The sequence below is a fragment of the Trichechus manatus genome, unplaced genomic scaffold, assembly GCF_000243295.1.
Source record: "Trichechus manatus latirostris isolate Lorelei unplaced genomic scaffold, TriManLat1.0 scaffold00036, whole genome shotgun sequence".
NCBI lineage: Eukaryota > Metazoa > Chordata > Mammalia > Sirenia > Trichechidae > Trichechus > Trichechus manatus.
This window is the reverse complement of record NW_004443972.1, coordinates 8,569,417-8,570,238: the sequence shown is the minus strand read 5'-3', so window position 1 is coordinate 8,570,238 and position 822 is coordinate 8,569,417.

Genomic DNA, 822 nt, shown 5'->3' with positions numbered 1-822 from the left:
AGTATTTCCATGTAGTATACCTATGAAACATGTTTATTCTCCTACAGATTAAAAGTAAGTGCCACATATTCCCCAATTCTTTGTTTTACAGTATTTACCTGTTTACAATAAAACAGTGCATAGAAAAAGTAGGAACTAAATTGTCCCAAAACGTTCAGTATGTAAGATTTATATGAAGTGCCTGGAATCTTACATCTATACCTAAAGATATATGCTTCAATCTTCACCTAAGGATTGGAAAGAAAAAGCAGCTCAGACCCAAGGGACTGGAAAGTCAAAGATTATATATTGTACAAGCTTGAAAATCTTTAAAAGCTAAGTTAAGAGAAATGAGAAGGGACCCTAAATTTGAAGAATGTCAATGAAAACAGAACCTATCAAGTTAAAGCTCTAGGAATTTATAGGCAGATTCTGAATTCTCAAGACACTGGCTAGAAAATTTTACATTTAGAGAACTTAATACAAGGTTCAAAGACTGCTGAGTGGAAAGGCCAAGCAATGTGAGAAGAATGTGGAAGACTGTTAATTTCTTCTCTGTTTCTTTATAGAGTCTTGGACTAATTGCAAGTATCGAATTAGCTGGCTCAATTTTCTTATATCCAAAGGACAAAGAGCCCTTCCCAGATGTTTTTGTTTCTATCATCAATAAATATTTATTATTTAGTATCCATTATAGGCATGACTGTGCACTAGGTACTAACTTAGACCTTACAAATTAAGAGTGCAAATATTAAGGAATTTAAAGGGCCTTCTATGATTCCATTCCTTCTGCTTGATTCATGTCCACATATCCTTGGGGAATCAGCTGTGTAAGCCACACAC